The 19185-nt window shown below is 35.5% G+C and overlaps 1 long non-coding RNA gene across 2 annotated transcripts; it reads left to right on the top strand.

The window, feature by feature from the left end:
* The first annotated feature begins 3839 nt into the window (after positions 1-3839).
* LOC130468011 (uncharacterized) lies at positions 3840-18280 on the top strand. 2 transcript variants are annotated; one of them, XR_008928293.1, is made up of 3 exons: positions 3840-4194; positions 16634-16719; positions 18118-18280. It is a non-coding gene; the product is annotated as an uncharacterized lncRNA (long non-coding RNA). The 2 variants fall into 2 exon arrangements; XR_008928302.1 differs by lacking the exon at positions 18118-18280 and adding an exon at positions 17242-17944.
* Positions 18281-19185: the final 905 nt, after the last annotated feature.

Below are 19185 nucleotides of genomic sequence, written 5' to 3'. Positions count from 1 at the left end.
TTTTAGCCCTTTAGTTATTGGTCATAGTTGTTTATTAGTATTTGTATGTTTGTGTTGTGGTTGATTGATTGCTCAAGTCTTGTTTCACAGGTTGTGCTAGTTCCTGTTTCTACTGCTATCTATTTTGTGGAGAGTGAAATCCCTTCAATAGTGGAGAAGTCATCTTCTGTGATTCACCCTTGGGATCTTCCAGGTATTTTTACTTCTGATCTCCTTGCATCTGATCAGCTATCCACTTTTAGTTTGTGGGAGCCGGATATGGATTAGGTTGAGGAAAAGTGTTTAAACCAACAACAATTTAGTGAGATCATCATGCATCATTAGATCTGATACAATGTAAGCTCCTGATAAGAGAAGGTTTTTTCTCACTTGTTTAAGTGAATTGCATCTGCAGCATGGTACACTTCACATACTTGATTCCTTTCCCTTCAGCTTCTTGTAAGACTGTCCATTCTTTGTGATGTGTGGCAAACACCATACCTCATCATCCAAAGACGTATTTTCTTTCTTTTGATAAGCTGAATGAGCAAATTAACTTACTCAGCAGCTACAAAGGATACAGAAGACAAGACGAGACACCAAATCCAAGTAAACACAAAGACAAGACACCAAATTTTGCTCCCTTCCAAACACATAAAGGTGAGATACACTTACACTCACCACGACGTTCTTTCACCTCGAAAGCTTCACTTATTCTCTCGCTTATTATTTTGTCGTCCAGTTTATGTGTTGGTTTTATCTGCTCACTGAATACTTTGTAGTCAAAACCCAAAGACTTGTCTATTTTGTTCTCATCTCATCCCTTTACAATCTTATATAGAGACCAATCTTAAGCTATATACTATAATCCAAGATTTCAGCATAACATATTTTCTTATCATAGGTTTATTTTAATACCCTATTGCAATTTTTTTGTGTTTTAAATAATGTACTTTGTATTCATATTATTTTTTAGTGTTTGATAAGTTTGAATTATAAAATTCTTCTATTCCACTTCCTCTCCTCACTTGCGCTATCTCTGGTGTTTCTTCTTCTTCTTCTTCTTATATCAGTAGTCCGACTTCATTGCACTAAACTGTATTTTGTCAAATTTGACTAAGTTTGCGCTTGTAGCTAGCTTCTAATCACTTAATTAATGGTTTAACTCAATTTTCTATTAAACTGTGTTAGCTCAATGCGCAATATATGATTAAGATTATTATCAGACTGTAAAAATTATATATTTGATATAGTTCGGAGAATTTCTTTCTTTTCAAACAAATACTAACTATGCATTTGCTTAAATAATAGTACTAATTATTTTTACTTATTTACAGTTTTCTCAAGAAACTTATTCATCGGAAAATGTGGATGAGGTTAGAGACGTGTGGGTCGAGTATTTTCTCAAGCAAGATGAAGACGAAGACGAAGAAAACAAAGATGTTGGTATGGAAATAACTCCATGAGTTTCGATTCCAGTTATTGGTAAATTGGTGTGAATGATTAGATTTTAGAACCTTTTGTTTTACGTTTTTGGAAATTATGATGTCAAGCTTTTACGTTTATGGAAACTACAGTTAATGTAAAACTTTTGCGTTTTGAACATTATTTATTGGAAATATATTTTTGGTAATAATATGGATTATTATGGAATTGTTAATGAATTAATACGAAATGGTATAGCAGCAGGTGTAAGTTACAAGTTTAACACGACTTCTGAATGCAGCAGGTGTAAACACGTTTAACAGCAGGTTTAAAGTTTAATAGCATCAGGTTTAAGTAAACTACAGGTTTATACCTGCTATTATCTAATGTGTTTTTAAAAAATATAAATGAAAAAAGACCCGTTATGTATAAAAAGAGCTCTCTAGTTATAATACTAAAAAATTTCAAAGAGACCCCATATCTGAGATATGGGGTCTTAATTTCGTGAATAAAAAAATTAAAGAAATTCAAAGAGACCCCCTATCTTACCTATGGGGTCTGAATATTTTTAACAAAAAGATCCCATATCTCTAAAAAGGGGTCTCTTTCCCCTCTAAAATATTTTTGACAAACTTTATATAAGAGACCCCTTTTCTTACGTAAGGGGTCTCTAGCTTTTAACAAACAGACCCCCTCTCCTAGAGGGGGTCTCTTTTAAAAAGAGACCCCCCCATCTAGAGACCCCCTTTAAGGAGGTCTCTTCGGCTATTTTGGACGGGTCTCTTTGCCCATTTTTGTAGTAGTGCATGCCATATATATATATATATATATATATATATATATATATATATATATATATATAAGAGCTATCGTGCATGGAAAGTTTAAAAGAAAAGCTTATAAATATCTAAATGACCCACTTGTTTACTCCGTAAAATTTTATCCCTATTAAACCTCTTAATAGTTTCTCTCCTACCTACATGAATTATATTGTATTGAAATTCATGCGGCAATTGTACTTTTGTTGGATTGTCTTAGATTCTAAAAGATACTAACATTCAAGGACAAATGGAGTAAATTATATTTAACTGGACAAGTCAATGTTACTTGGCAAGTCAACTATGTCAATGTTACTTAATATTATACCCACTTAATTAATTACTTCTATATAACTATTATATGTTATTAAATTTTATTTTAATCGATTATAATTACACAAACCTAAGTAATATATAAATAATTTAATACAGTACCATGATAAACATTTAATACTTTTCAATACTGGTTATTAAACTAATCATAGTTGTTAACTCGATTACAAATTTCCCTGTTTATAATCGGAAACCACGCGTACAAAATATACCCGTTAGTTTTCAAAATCAACCAGTTAGCCAAATGAACCCATCAACCTGACCTAGCTTAATCCATATCCGTTCAACCCGATACAAAATCGAGCAATCAACCCGATATAAAATCGAGCAATCAACCCGATATAAAAGTAAAGAGTTGTTGCACAAGTAAAAATAAATCTTGTACATCAAAGCCTGTAATTTAGGAACAAACTCTAAAGTCTTAATTTGAGGAACAAACTCTAATCAATCCTTTATTTATTATGAATATTCATCTTCAAGCTTACTCAAAGTTATGAGCCGATTTCTTTTCTCGTTGGGTTTGTCGGGTTTCTCCCACGCTACACCATCCACGCTGCTTTGCCCACCAAAACCCACGCCAAACGCCACCACCGCTGCCCTCCACTGCCGTCGCCTGAGTTTCTAGCCTACGTCCATCCTCTCTCTCGTTGATGGTTCCGCTGCTCTCTTCTCTCATCTAGAAAACTCTAAAAGACCAAATATTTCCATAAAATTCTTTCAAATTCTCTGATAAATTCGTGTCACCAATGTCAACTCGTCGCCGTCCTCTTTCTCTCAGTCATCATTCTCAGCAATAGTGGTTAATTTTCTCCTCAATTTTATTATTTTCTCAAATCCCCTTGTTTTGAGCTTCAAAAATTACGATTTATTAAAAAAATTAGGGTTTTGTTAGTTGATCCGATTAATTTGATTGTCTGGTTTCTATGTTATGAAACCGTAATCCGTCCAAGGTTATCTAATTATGTGAGTACTAGTTCGGAACCCGTGCCATGCACGTATGTTTATAAATTTTATAATTTATTATTTTTATACGTTCATGTATCTGAACTTATTGAGATCGTAATTTAAAGTAAAGGATACATTCCTGAAAGATGGGTAAGAAATTATGAATTAAAAGGAAAATAATGTATAGCTAAATAACAAAACTAAAAGGCAAATGATGCCAAAAAAAAAACCCAAATGTATAAATGATAAAAAAAAAAAAAAATTAACTCAAATGTAAATAAATGGATAAAAGAAAAAAAAACTAAATTTGATAAAACATTTTAGTTGCCATAGACGGCATTTTCAATGTAAATAAAATAACACACACAAACTCTGCTTCTTCCTTCTTCATGTACTTCATCTTCTTCTTCCTTCTTCCTCCTTCCTCCTTCCTCCTGTACATCATCTTCTTCTTCCTTCTTTCTAGACTTCATCTTCTTTGTTCATCATCTTCTTCCTTCCTTCTACCTAGACTTCATCTTCTTTGTTCTTCATCTTCCTCATTCCTATAGATCAATAATCCGATTACATTTGTGTGAATTTCAGAGCATAAGAGGCTAATCCAAGTAAATTGTATTACTTTATGTGAATGACTAGGCAATGATTTTGCGTATGCAAACAGAATCCAATTACATTTCTATATCAACCTTAAGAGGTAAATCCTCACCTTTTTTTTATTTCGTTCCTAATATTTTTTTTAAATGAATTAGATGCCAGGCATGTGATTGTCTATCAACTATGATTTACATGATATGTATTTGTATTTTATGTTAGTCATCTCTTAATGTACAGCTAAGTGTAGACAATTTGAACAAACCACTTGAGATATTCATGGAAATGAAACAAATTCTCAAGCCCATTGGTTTTTGCTATAATGAGGTGATAATTTTTCTAATTTATTTCAACGCCCCTGTCAATTTTAGGTTCTAACGATTTTCGCAACTAAAGAAATTGTCTCCTGCTTTTTATTTATTTTGTAGAAAAGGGTCATGCTCGTCTCTCTGTTGAAAGGATAAGAACTGAGTGTATAATCCATGCTAAAATCCTTTAATTGACTGTTTAAAGAGTTTATGGTTGTATATCAATTTTCATTAGTATAATGCAACCAATATTTCCCCCTGCTAAACACAATAAACCAACACCATAATACAATAAATGACTTTATATAGTATAATATTAGATAGTTACGTTAATAGTTGTTGTTTTATGTGTGAATGATAAGCTGATTAAAGTATTACCTAAATGTATTATTATCAAATATTATTATCTTTGTATTTCTCCAGCCCCCAACCGTACAAATAGAAGACTTCCTAGTTCATACAAAATAATAAAAAATAGGTTAAGTTTCTTTATTGAGACAATTATATATAAAACGTGAAACATGCGGAGTGAAATTAAAAATTGAACAATGTAAAAATGCAACATGTAACACACAATAGATGAAATTTAAAGGAGTACCTTATTAAGCCAAAATTTGGAATACTTCTTTGTATACTACATTTGTGGTAGTATTAGAAATCCTTTATCACATATAAAAAAAAATTCACAGCAGCATGTATTTTATCCCTCTAAAAATTAACATCAAGAAAAGAGCAATAAGTTAAGTAATTCGTACATGGTTTCTCAATAGTAAATGATTATACATATCGTTAAAAAGCTAGACAAATTACCTTCTCATCCATAAGAACCATTTCAATGTTGTATGGATCTGCAGGATTCCTAAAGTTAGGAGTACAGAGTCGAATTACTCTAGTTTGTATACTCCATGATTCGTTCAATGGAGTAATATCCGCAACTAAATTTAATTTTTACGCCATGAATACCCGCAGCGAAAGATTATTGTTCGGAAACGACGGTGTAGTATATTTTTGATGGGTTATGATACATATGACAAAGCATAAATCATGCGGAAAAACCATAAAGCCAGGAAAGCATATTATTTACACATAATCATTTAGCATAGTTTAGATGCATACACTTTGTTGCGTGCCCTCCCTAGCTGCGGCCAAACCGAACAAGAACAAGTCTTTAGGACTCCAAGTGTCGTCCCTCTGTATATAGTCCACAGCACGTCCGGATCCGCCTTAAGCTTGACCAACTAGAATCGCCCTTAAGGTAGTATAGATTTTCGGGTGGTTAGGGGCAAGAGAGTGGCTGATTTTTCATCAAAATCTTACCTTTAGAATACTTCAATTGTTTCTCTAAATAATGACCCTAGGCACTTATTTATAGAGGTGTGGAAGGGGAACTGGAATCCTACTAGGATACGAATTAATTAAACTAGAATCCTATTAGAACTCTAATTAATTAATTTATCCTTTTAGGATTAGGAATTTAATTATATATCAAATCCTAATAGTTTTAGGATTCGTGTATGAACACAAACACACACACGCACGGCAGCCCACGAGGGGCGCCTATGCGCATGCGGCCTGCGAGCTCGCAGCCCATGCCACGAGGACCACACGTTGTTGTGGCCTTAGCGCGCGCTGGGCCTGCCTTGCGGTGGGCCTGGGCGCTGCCTTGGCTTGGGGCGTTTGTGGCGCGCTGGCTTGTTGGGCGATGGCCTGGCTTCGTGCTGGGCCTTCGTCCGGCAGGTCTCGTCCGATGCTTATTCGTACGATGCGCTTCCGATTAAATTCCCGGTTCCGGAATTTATTTCCGATACGAATAATATTTAATATTTCCGATTCCGCAATTAATTTCCGTTTCGAACAAATATTTAATATTTCCGTTTCCGAAATTATTTTCCGATTCCGATAATATATCCGATTCTGACAACATTTCCGTTTCCGGCAATATTTTCGATTCCGGCAATATTTCCATTTCCATCAATATTTTCCGATACGTACCATGTTTCCGTTTCCGGCAACATCTACGACTTGGATAATATTTATATTTCCGATACGATCCATATTTCCGTTTCCGGAAATATCATCGTTTTCGGAGTATTCATTTCTTGCTTGTGACGATCTCAGCTCCCACTGAAAACGAGATCCGTCGATTCCGAATATTCATAGATGGAGTGTTTAATGCCATTAAATACTTGATCCGTTTACGTACTATTTTGTGTGACCCTACGGGTCCAGTCAAGAGTAAGTTGTGGATTAATATCATTAATTCCACTTGAACTGAAGCGGCCTCTAGCTAGGCATTCAGCTCACTTGATCTCACTGAATTATTAACTTGTTAATTAATACTGAACCGCATTTATTAGACTTAACATTGAATGCATACTTGGACCAAGGGCATTATTTCCTTCAGTCTCCCACTTGTCCTTAGGGACAAGTGTGCATTTCCTAATTCCTTTGTCGCTCGATGCTTGCTCTTGAACATAAGGTAAGAGTTGTCATCCTTATTATGTCCAGAGGTGTTTCTCGGTTTCAGAGTTCAACTGATCAATAAACAGATAATCATAGCCTATGATTCATCCGAGCACGGCCATGCATTTTACAGTTTCTAGCTCTCCGAGTGGCCTTGTACAACTTTTAAGCATCTCATCCCGATTTATGGGAGGACAATCCCAATCTTACGATCTTGAGATTAGACTTCGTTTGATAGGTGATTACCTGAGCGTTGCCTTTATAGCCTCCTTTTACGGTGCGACGGTTGGTCAACGTCAAAGTAACCAGTTCTCAAACAAGTAATCTCAAATCACTCAGGTATTGAGGATTTAGTGTCTAATAATTTTAATGAAATTTACTTATGACATATTTTCATCTCTTACAGTAAAGTTTCATAGGTCTGTCCGATACTAGTCTTCTCAAAGTAAGTATCTATGCAAATGATTATGGCATTGTCATGTCCACATAGTTCAAGAAACAGAACTACTAGTCATCTTGCATTCTAGTCGTCTAACGTTTTCTATGCGTCCAATTTTATAGAAAACTCCGACCAGGGACCATTTTCAACCTTTGACATTCAAGTTCACTTGATAGACATTTCTTAGTCACAGGACTGGTCCTGACAGTCTATCTTGAATATTTCGTCAATTTGAAGGGACTCATCATTTAATAAACCACAAATTAAATGGAAAAATGAATTCTATTCATTTATTGTGAATGATTTAACCAATAATGTTTTACAAAGAATTAAACTCTAAAACTTTAAAACATTAAATAAGGACATCAAAGTCATTCTCCAATATGCTTGATTCCCATAGCTGCACTGTGCGAGTTGTGCTTCGCCTGCGGCAGAGGTTTAGTCAATGGATCTGATATGTTGTCATCAGTTCCAATCTTGCTTATCTCGACTTCTTTTCTTTCAACGAACTCTCCTAGAAGGTGAAATCTACGAAGTACATGCTTGACTCTTTGGTGGTGTCTAGGCTCCTTTGCCTGTGTAATAGCTCCGTTATTATCACAATACAGGGCTATTGGTCCTTTAATGGAGGGGACTACACCTAGTTCACCTATGAACTTCCTTAGCCATATAGCTTCCTTTGCTGCTTCATGTGCAGCAATGTACTCCGCTTCAGTTATTGAATCCGCAATGGTGCTTTGCTTAGCACTTTTCCAGCTTACTGCACCTCCGTTGAGGTAGAAGACTAACCCAGACTGTGATCTGAAATCATCTTTGTCGGTTTGGAAACTTGCGTCCGTATAGCCTTTAACAATTAATTCATCATCTCCACCATAGACCAGTAAGTCATCTTTGTGCCTTTTCAGGTACTTCAGAGTATTCTTGGCAGCAGTCCAATGTGCCTCTCCTGGGTCTGACTGGTATCTACTCGTAGCACTGAGTGCGTACGCAACATCTGGGCGTGTACATATCGTAGCATACATTATTGACCCAATCAATGATGCATATGGAATCCCATTCATTCGTCTACGCTCATTAAGTGTTTTTGGGCACTGAGTCTTGCTTAGAGTTATTCCATGAGACATGGGTAGGTAGCCTCGCTTGGAGTCTGCCATCTTGAACCTATCAAGCACCTTATTGATATAAGTGCTTTGACTAAGTCCAATCATGTTTTTAGATCTATCTCTGTAAATCTTGATGCCCAATATGTACTGTGCTTCTCCTAGATCCTTCATCGAAAAACATTTCCCAAGCCAAATCTTGACAGAGTTCAACATAGGAATGTCATTTCCGATAAGTAATATGTCATCGACATATAATACTAGGAAAGCAATTTTGCTCCCACTGACCTTCTTGTATACACAAGATTCGTCCGCGTTCTTGATGAAACCAAAGTCACTGACTGCTTCATCAAAACGTATATTCCAGCTCCTTGATGCCTGCTTCAATCCATAAATTGATTTCTTTAGCTTGCATACCTTTTTAGTATTCTTTGGATCCTCAAAACCCTTAGGCTGTGTCATAAACACAGTTTCTGTTAAAACGCCGTTTAAGAAAGCGGTTTTGACATCCATATACCATATTTCGTAATCGTAATATGCAGCGATAGCTAACATTATCCGAATAGACTTTAGCATTGCAACTGGTGAAAAGGTTTCATCGTCATCCACACCGTGGACTTGCCTGTAACCTTTTGCAACCAATCTAGCTTTGAAAACTTCAAGTTTCCCATCCTTGTCCTTTTTCAGTTTGAAAACCCATTTGCTTCCAATGGCTTGGTAGCCATCTGGCAAATCGACCAAATCCCATACTTGGTTTTCTGACATGGAGTCTAATTCAGATTGCATGGCTTCTTGCCATTGCTTGGAGCTAGGGCTCGTCATAGCTTGTTTGTAAGTCGCATGTTCATCACTTTCAAGTAATAGAACTTCAAAGCTCTCGTTCGTCAAAATACCTAAGTACCTTTCCGGTTGAGATCTATATCTCTGCGATCTACGCGGGGTTACATCTCTAGATTGACCATGGTTCTCACCAGATACTTCTAAAGATCTCTGAGTTTCATCCTGAATGTCATCTTGAGCATTCTCTAGAGTTTGTTGTTCGACTAGAATTTCTTCGAGGTCTACTTTTCTCCCACTTGTCATTTTGGAAATGTGAATCTTCTCCAAAAAGACACCATCTCGAGCAACAAACACCTTGTTCTCAGATGTATTGTAGAAGTAATACCCCTTTGTTTCCTTTGGATAGCCCACAAGGATACATTTGTCAGATTTCGGATGAATTTTGTCTGAAATTAATCGTTTGACGTATACTTCACATCCCCAAATTTTAAGAAAAGACACTTTTGGAGGCTTTCCAAACCATAACTCATATGGAGTCTTTTCGACAGCTTTAGACGGAGCTCTATTTATAGTGAGTGCAGCTGTATTTAGTGCATGTCCCCAAAATTCTAATGGAAGTTCGGCCTGACCATCATTGACCTAACCATGTCTAGCAAGGTTCTGTTCCTCCGTTTCGACACACCGTTCCATTGTGGTGTTCCAGGAGGAGTCAATTCTGATAGAATTCCACATTCTTTCATATGGTCATCAAATTCATAGCTCAGATATTCACCGCCTCTATCAGACCGCAGTGCCTTAATCTTCTTTCCTAATTGATTCTCTACTTCACTCTGAAATTCCTTGAATTTGTCAAAGGATTCAGACTTATGCTTCATTAGGTAGACATAACCATATCTACTGAAATCATCAGTGAAAGTGATAAAGTAGCTGAAACCACCTTTAGCATTTGTACTCATTGGTCCACATACATCTGTATGGATTAAACCCAATAGTTCAGTTGCTCTTTCTCCAACTTTAGAGAAAGGTTGCTTTGTCATTTTGCCAAGTAAACATGATTCGCACTTACCATAATCCTCTAAGTCAAATGGTTCTAGAATTCCTTCCTTTTGAAGTCTTTCTAAGCGTTTCAAGTTAATATGGCCTAATCGACAATGCCACGGATAGGTAAGATCTGAATCATCCTTTTTGGCCTTTTTGGTATTTATGTTATAAACTTGTTTGTCGTGATCTAGTAGATAAAGTCCATTGACTAATCTAGCAGACCCATAAAACATCTCTTTAAAATAAAACGAGCAACTATTGTCTTTTATTAAAAAGGAAAATCCCTTAGCATCTAAGCAAGAAACTGAAATGATGTTTTTAGTAAGACTTGGAACATGGAAACACTCTTCCAGTTCCAAAACTATCCCAGAGGGCAACGACAAATAATAAGTTCCTACAGCTAATGCAGCAATCCTTGCTCCATTTCCCACTCGTAGGTCGACTTCACCCTTGCTTAACCTTCTACTTCTTCTTAGTCCCTGTGAATTGGAACATAAGTGTGAGCTTCAACCTGTATCTAATACCCAAGAAGTTGAATTTGCAAGTTTACAGTCTATAACGAAAATACCTGAAGATGGAAAGACAATTCCGTTCTTCTGATCTTCCTTAAGCTTCAAGCAATCTCTCTTCCAATGCCCCTTCTTCTTCCTTAAGACTCAGAAGTGGGTTGGCTCACCTTCTTCTTTTCAGACTTGATGCCGCCAGTTTGCTTAGTTGGGCTGGCTTTCTTGCCACCTTTATTAGCATTCCTCTTCTTGCCAGATTTCTTGAACTTGCCCCTACCCACCATAATCACATCTTGCTTATCACTTTTGAGCGTCTTTTCAGCGGTCTTCATCATACCGTGAAGCTCAGTGAGCGTTTTGTCCAGACTATTCATACTGTAGTTCAGTTTGAACTGATCATACCCGTTATGAAGAGAATGGAGGATGGTGTCTATAGCCATTTCCTGAGAGAATTGCTGATCCAGCCGACTCATATTCTCAATGAGTCCAATCATTTTGAGAACATGTGGACTTACGGGCTCGCCTTTCTTAAGCTTGGTCTCAAGAATTTGCCTATGAGTCTCGAATCTTTCGACTCGAGCCAGATCTTGGAACATGTTCTTTAACTCACTGATGATCGTGAAAGCATCTGAGTTTATGAACGTTTTCTGCAGATCTGCACTCATGGTGGCAAGCATTAGACATTTCACATCCTTGTTGGCATCAATCCAACGATTGAGGGCTGCCTGAGTGACCCCGTCGCCTACGGCTTCGGGCATCGCCTCTTCCAGGACATACTCCTTTTCTTCCTGCATAAGAACTATTTGCAAGTTCCTTTGCCAGTCAAGGAAGTTTTTCCCGCTCAACTTCTCCTTTTCGAGAATTGATTGAATGTTGAATGAATTGTTGTTTGCCATAATTAAAACTACAATTGAAAAGAATAAACAAATAAATAACCATTCACAGTTTCTCTTAATAAACTTAAATTCTAGCATACATGCATAATTCAATGTTCATTAAGCATTTTATTCATGTTATGTGTTCCGGCAGGTGTGAATAAAATGATTCGAAGACCCTAAAATCCATTGAAGAATTAAGCACATTATGTATTTAGACTCAATTCTAAAATCTTTTAGGTAAGCAAAAGCCTTTTGCTAATAGTCTAAAAACTACTCTTGGTTGATAGGTACGTCTAAGAACTTATTAGGTAAACCTATCGATTTTGCCACGACATAAAAGGACTCCTTACTTATATCGTTGAGTTTCACCAAAACTAACATGTACTCACAATTATTTGTGTACCTTACCCCTTTAGTATCGACAAGTAACACCTCGCTATGGCGGAAAACTATTACTAAGATCGATGTAAAGGATAACCAAGTAAGTGTTATTTTGGCATGGCACCTTTTAACTCAATTTTTAAGTTTGGAACTTAAGGCTCTTACTATGTTGTTTAGATTTTAAGTGAACTAAAATCCTTAATCATGCAACATAATCAAGCCACAATCTCATGCATAATTAAGACATATTTAAAGCAATAAATAACTTAAAGCATGCATAAGATAAATGTGATCTAGTATGGCCCGACTTCATCTTGAAGCTTCAACTTCAAAGTCCGTCTCGAAAATGGAAACTTCGTCTTTAATTTCACCGTGGGAGGCGCCATTTTCTCCATATAGGATAAGCTATAATTAAAACTAATTACAACTATTTGATGGTACGCAGACCATATTTGAATTGAAAAACAAATTTGGTACTTTAGACCAATTACATTCAAATTAATGGTACGCAGACCATATTTTCTATCCTATTTGGGCCATACTAGTCACTTCAAAACCTGCAAAACAGTACACATACAATATATACCATTCATCCATTCATTATCATGAATGGCCCACATAATTGGTTAGTTAAAACACATTGTATGCATCATATAAACATTTGCAGCAATTAATCAAGGGCACCAATAATCTACCAATTATTCAGTCCTTATTAATTCTAATCAAGTTGTTTAACCTTGAAGGATTTGTAGACCTAATCAAGAGTTTATGACTAAAAGCGGCTCCCACTTAAACCAATAAATTGATATGTTTTACTAATTTTAAACATAAAAATGTATTTCTAGTCTAACCGGAAACATACAAATTTAATTAAAATTTAAAACTCATATAAATTTATAATTGAATCCATTTATTTAATTTATTTTCAGTCGAATTTAAATTAATTCAAGGTTTTTTTTTTTAATTTTAGTAAAATAATTAGAATAAATAAAATTTATAATAATTATAATATTCAAAATTAAAATCCAAGAAAACAATTTAAATTATTAATTTTAAAATTAATTAAAATTACATGAGCTGAAAATTTCAAATTAAAATTTAAAACTCGATAATCGTAACATGACGAGCACTTGGGCTTGCGCCCAAGCCCCATCGATTGCACGACCATTGCTGGCCCATGGCACGTCATCGCAGCCGCCACGCGCAAACGCAGCAGCTACGATGGTGCTCGCTCGCTCGCTCGCTCGCGCAAGCAAGCGCTCGAGGCCACGCGTGTTGGCGCGCTGAGCTGCGATCGCTGGGCGACCAGCTCTCGCCCTCACGCGCGCGCGCCTCTGCTTGTGCCCTGCCATCGCTGCTCGCCCATCGCCCACATGCGCGCAGCACTCGACACAAGGCAGGGATGCTGCCTTGTGCTCGCGCGCCACTCGCCTTGCTCGCTGCATTCGTACCGCATGGGCGACGAGCTCCCTTGCTCGTCGTCGCATGCCCGCACTATACAACACCCCTTAAGGGTAACACGTAGCGTCCATTGCTTTGTGCGTGCAAGTTTATGAGCGAATTTCATAAAAATTTAAAATTTTTAATTCAAAATTAACGACAAATTAATAAAACATATTAATTTCCTAATTTTAGGGCGAAAAATCGAAAATTTATTAATCAATTAATTTCCGATTAACATGGATTCAAATCTAGGTCATAAAAATTTATAATTTAACACAAATTAACAATTTTTATGGTGGTTTTTAATCATAAATATCTAATCAAATTATTAATTAATTATGAAAATCAAATCAATTCTAAATTATTCGAATTTCAGCAAATTAATCATAATTACAAATTAGATTGCATAATTAACAAGGCTAGGCATTCAAACTTGTTAAACATATACAGTAGGTCAATCAAAAATTCAAGATTTATCAACAAGAATCGCAAATATTTAATTTAACATCTTAAATTTACAAACTTTTGCGTTCGAAAAACTAAAACCTCCGAAAAGTCATAGTTAGGCTTCGAATTTGGGAATTCTGGGTTCGGCCGAAAAAGATTTTTTTGTCAAAAGTTTAGAATGCCTTTTACATGCGGAATTGACACAAAAATCACTCGATTTGGATGAGTAACGAAGAAACTGCCGAAAAAACTGCGTACATATAATTAAATAAACGCAATTTGCAATTAATTAACAATTACGAAAATTAATCACCCCTTTTAATTCCTTGCAAATTTGTAATATTTAACCATGTTCATGCAATTTAGATTATGAAAATAATAAGAGGCTCGTGATACCACTGATTGGTTATGATACATATGACAAAACATAAATCATGCGAAAAAACCATAAAGCCAGGAAAGCATATTATTTAGACATAATCATTTAGCATAGTTTAGATGCATACACTTTGTTGCGTGCCCTCCCTAGCTGCGCCCGAAGCGAACAAGAACAAGTCTTTAGGACTCCAAGTGTCGTCCCTCCGTAGATAGTCCACAGCACGTCCGGATCCGCCTTAAGCTTGACCAACTAGAATCGCCCTTAAGGTAGTATAGATTTTCTGCTGGTTAGGGGCAAGAGAGTGGCTGATTTTTCTTCAAAATCATACCTTTATAATACTTCAATTGTTTCTCTAAATAATGACCCTAGGCACTTATTTATAGAGGTATGGAAGGGGAACTGGAATCCTACTAGGATACAAATTAATTAAACTAGAATCCTATTAGAACTCTAATTAATTAATTTATCCTTTTCGGATCAGGAATTTAATCATATATCAAATCCTAATAGTTTTAGGATTCGTGTATGAACACAAACACACACACGCACGGCAGCCCACGAGGGGCGCCTATGCGCGCGCGGCCTGCGAGCTCGCAGCCCATGCCACGAGGCCCACACGTTGTTGTGGCCTTGGCGCGCGCTGGGCCTGCCTTGTGGTGGGCCTGGGCGCTGCCTTGGCTTGGGGCGTTTGTGGCGCGCTGGCTTGCTGGGCGATGGCCCGGCTTCGTGCTGGGCCTTCGTCCGGCAGGCCTCGTCCGATGCTTATTCGTACGGTGCGCTTCCGATTAAATTCCCGGTTCCGGAATTTATTTCCGATACGAATAATATTTAATATTTCCGATTCCGCAATTAATTACCGTTTCGAACAAATATTTAATATTTCCGTTTCCGGAGTTATTTTCCGATTCCGATAATATTTCCGATTCTGACAATATTTCCGTTTCCGGCAATATTTCCGATTCCGGCAATATTTCCATTTCCATCAATATTTTCCGATACGTACCATGTTTCCGTTTCCGGCAACATCTACGACTTGGATAATATTTATATTTCCGATACGATCCATATTTCCGTTTCCGGAAATATCATCGTTTCCGGAGTATTCATTTCTTGCTTGTGACGATCTCAGCTCCCACTGAAAACGAGATCCGTCGATTCCGAATATCCATAGATGGAGTATTTAATGCCATTAAATACTTGATCCGTTTACGTACTATTTTGTGTGACCCTACGGGTTCAGTCAAGAGTAAGTTGTGGATTAATATCATTAATTCCACTTGAACTGAAGCGGCCTCTAGCTAGGCATTCAGTTCACTTGATCTCACTGAATTATTAACTTGTTAATTAATACTGAACCGCATTTATTAGACTTAACATTGAATGCATACTTGGACCAAGGGCATTATTTCCTTCAATTTTATGGGTAAACGTGTATCATTTATATAGTCTAGACGAAAAATAACCAACCCTATCTTTTTATGCCTAATATCAGGGAGAAATTTTAAATACGTGGTTTTTTAACCCAGAAGATTTTATCCTTTATTTTTAAAAAGCATTAAAAAAGTTGTTAAAAGGATATTAATTGTACGTATTATAGGGATATTCTTTGGTTGCATGCCTAATATATAGGAGAAATTTAGATATGAAATTTAGATATTTAGATATTCTTTGAATGCATGCCTAATATCTAGGAGAAAAATATATTAGGCGTACAACTACCTCTTTTAAAAGAGTATCACAACTTCTTATTAAATATTAAATAATTAATTAATAATAATATGTATATTTTATTTAAGTAAAATATATTTTATTTTGAGTGTTATGCACAAAGTCTTCTTTTATTTTTAGCCAAATAATGTAACCACCTAAGATATCACAACTGCCTTTGATAATCATCAGTAAATTTTGCTATTAATTAAAAATATAAAAAAATATAAAAGTTTTAGGCGGGAAAATAATTGCTAAGAAAGTGACACGTGTACTTCGGGAAATCTTTTGGTGACCACTTTAGTATATAGTAAATGATTTCCAAGTTTCCCATTGTGCTCTGCAATTTGTGCTCAGCCTTGATTCATTTGGTTCCTTCTTGTAATACATTATTTATTTTGTCCCTACTAAGTCTGCTGATGAATTTCTTGTGGAACTTTGTTGTTTATGCTTGATTGATGTTGTTCCTGCTTTGAATATGTTGAAAATAATTGAGAAAGCCTGCAGCTGCTTTAAATTGCTCAATTAGGTTTATGCAAACTATTGAAATCTTACTTTGATTTTATTATCTATCTATTGTTATTGATACACAATTCAGAAGCGCAAGGACTAAATTCAACTGTTTATTTACTTGTCTATATGACAACTGACAAGTGCAAATATTCATCAGTTATATTGTAGGAATTGGGTAGATTACTTGCTGCCTTGCTGGAGATGGGTCTTGCTCAACTAAGTGGTATGCAGTCGTGGCTTAGGGTGAGACAACAACACTTGGTTTCTCAAGTTGCATATCTTTATCCAATAATTTGCTTCATCTTTTACTTGAGCTCAACATTTTTGGAATCTGGATTTTCATGTCTGGATTAATACCAAATGATATTTGGTATTTTCATGTCTGGATTCATACCAGATTTCTAGGATCTGTTTAAGTTTTTCTGGGAATTGAATGAGATCTTTCTAGTCTGAATTTGAGATGTCACGTGTCTTATGTTTTTTGTCGGATTTGAAATTCTCACATGTCTTGTGTAATATAATGCTGAAACATTCCAAATAATGCACATAACTCTAAAACTAAAGAAATAATTATACCTGTTGCAGATCTCCTCTTACCTTGTTGTTATCCACATCATATGAGTCTTATGTAAGCATCAGTTTTCTTTTGATTCCTATTTTCCTATGCTGAGAAAATGTTTAAACTGTTTCCTTTACAAGAGAAATTTCAGTTTTAAAATAAAATGGGATAAATACTGATAAATGTCGTACTCTATATGTATTTAGGGGTCTTGGTCCAAATAATTTCTCAGGATCCCTGCCTTTAGAGATTGGAAACCATACAAGATTGCAACAATTGTAAGTTTCCAACATGATGTATGAATGGGACTCGTCATGGTACAAAAGTCTGGCTTTCTTTTAAACTGCATGATCTTCAAAATCTTTTTTCACTCTCCAAGGCTGGTGGTTCTAATTATGGATCTATAAGTAATTTCTCATTCATGGTGGAGGCAATCTGTTTCTGTATTTGTGATGTAATACAAGTTTATTGATTTCAAGTTTAATCCAATGATAGTTGAACTACTTTAAGTGGTATATTATCTGATATCTAATATCTGTCTGGTTCGTGCAAGGGAGTTAGATATAGATTTGTTACATTTCACACACTTGTATCCAACAGTTGGGATGAATGGGTTGGCACGGATTGCCTGATGAAAATTACCAATGAAAATATCCACAAACAGCAGGCTCTAGAGAATAAACAAGGTGTAGACAACTTAAATACGTCTTGACGTTCGAATCACACAAACCTCAAAAGTTCTACTGGTTAGCCACTTCTTACAAGTAAATATTTATGATGTTCATCAATTGAATTGGTTAAAGGCATAACAAATCAACAAAACAATGTTAGCTAATAAACATATATTCTCTTCTAATATGCTAATAAGCTTTAATTTTGTTTTTCTTATCTCCACTGATATAGGCTCTAGCTAGGCTGTTTGTTCCTTTAATTTCTGTTGCTTTTTATTTTTTCTATTTTTGCTGTTTTTTTGCTGGATTTATTCCTCGTTTGAATAAAAAAAATAACAAGTTTGTATTTGGATGATCAGATTATGTTATACAGAAGCTAACACGTTTTTTTTTTTTTTGTTGCATTGATAGGGGTGCAGGAGGATAATTGGAAGCGGATAAAGAGAATAGCATCGTAATTTTAGATTTATATTTTTAAATGAGATTTTGTTGCTCATTTTAATAATACGTCATTTACTTATTTTGATTTAAAGTCATGCCGACATTTTTGAGAGGTACTAATTATGTAATTATTTATACAAACATTTTCTGGAGTTAATAATACCAATGTTTATTTTCATGAATTTTTTTGGTTTAGTTGTAAAATTGTGTAATTAGCAAGATATATAATAATGAAAAATATTATTAAAGTTGCACATTATTTTTGGTGCCTCTAAAAACCACATGAATGTTTTAGATATCATTTTAATATCATTAGGGGCATATGTAATTGACCCTAATTATATTTCGAGACAAAATTATATGGTTGCCCCTAAACATATGTCTTTAGAATCAACTTTTTGATATTGCCTCTGAATATGTTTTGAGGCAAGAATTATATATGTTAGCCTCTAATTATATTTTGAGGCAAGAATATGTGGTTGCCTCTAATTATAATCTGAGGCAAATATATATGTTGCCCCTAATTATATTTTGAGGCAAGAATATATAATTGCCTCTAAATGTATGTGCTTTTAGAAGCAACATGTCATATTGCCTCAAAAGGGGCCTTTAGGGGCAACCACTAATTAGCAACGGAGGCATCCACTTTTTTGCTTCAAAAACTCATTAGAGGCCACATCTTCGTTTTTAGAGGCAATTATGTCTTGCCTCTGTAAGCGAATTTTCTAGTAGTGATTTTTTGAATTCAAACTTTGAAGAGGAGAGAGAAAGTGCGAACTAGGTATTCTAAAATGGTTTTTAGAGAGAGAAAGTAATCAAAAAAATCGCAAATTTCATTCATTTTTCTTTTTCAAATCTGAATTCAATCTGCAGCTGATAATCAGATTTTGGGAGGTAATTTTTCAATTTTGTAATAATAAATTGTTTTTTTTTTATGATTTTGATTTTATAATAAACGGGTTTTTGATTATTTTGACTATTTTGATGAATTTGGCTTTGTAATAATCGTGTTTTGATGATTTTAATGGATTTAATTAT

This window comes from Spinacia oleracea, chromosome 1 (genome assembly GCF_020520425.1).
Source record: "Spinacia oleracea cultivar Varoflay chromosome 1, BTI_SOV_V1, whole genome shotgun sequence".
Classification (NCBI taxonomy): Eukaryota; Viridiplantae; Streptophyta; class Magnoliopsida; order Caryophyllales; family Amaranthaceae; genus Spinacia; species Spinacia oleracea.
The sequence above is the reverse complement of the archived record's forward strand: the minus strand, read 5'-3'. Positions and strand labels throughout refer to the sequence as shown.